Below are 835 nucleotides of genomic sequence, written 5' to 3' on the forward strand. Positions count from 1 at the left end.
ACACACACACACACACACACACACACACACACACTGGATTCTCTCTGTTAGCAGCGCCACACAGATCACTAATTAAAGTCATGTAACGATAACTAGCCTCAGTCGCACAAGTGAACGCGTCACCTGGACTGACCTCCATTGTGCCGCGGAATCACCAGAAGCTCCTCGAACCGTCAGCCGCTGCAAGAGATCAGTTATCCCACAAATGCTCTGCGTGTGCTTCAGGCGAAACCCCTCACTTATCGCTCTGCTGCTTACTTCCGCCTTCCTTACTTCCGCGGAACGCGTCAGCTGTGACGCAGCGAGAGGAGCCAGCCAATCGCGTTCTCCCGAAGGACACGTCACTGTTTGCTGCGGTTGCTACGCTGCTTTGATTGACGTCTCAAGGGTCCAATCGCAGCTGCTCGTCCGTGGCTCCAGAGGACAGGATTGGTCAGTGGAGGAGGCGGGAGGGGCGTAAGACGCATACGAGACAAAGCAGCCGGAAGAGATGATATCTGTGATGAGCTGGTCAAACATCTCTGAGAGCGTTCACTATATATACTGCAGAGCCTCTTTATAATGTGCGGGAGTCGGGAAGCGACCAGCTGATGAACGGGGGTTCTGCTTCTCTGTAGCAACCTCAGGCCATCTGTTTTATCAGGAACACCCATCCAGTGCTGAATATTAAGCTGTATGCACAGACATTGGAGCAGGTGTCAGTCATTAGATTTCTGGGAATGAGTTTAGCATTCATATTCAGAAGATGCTTGACAAAGGCCAGAAAGCAGTAAATGTAACGAGGTGCTTGGCAGGAGTTGAATGAGTCGTCAGTCTCTGAAGAGAATATATATAT

The sequence above is a fragment of the Sinocyclocheilus grahami genome, unplaced genomic scaffold, assembly GCF_001515645.1.
Source record: "Sinocyclocheilus grahami isolate Dianchi unplaced genomic scaffold, SAMN03320097.WGS_v1.1 scaffold678.1, whole genome shotgun sequence".
NCBI classification, from domain to species: domain Eukaryota; kingdom Metazoa; phylum Chordata; class Actinopteri; order Cypriniformes; family Cyprinidae; genus Sinocyclocheilus; species Sinocyclocheilus grahami.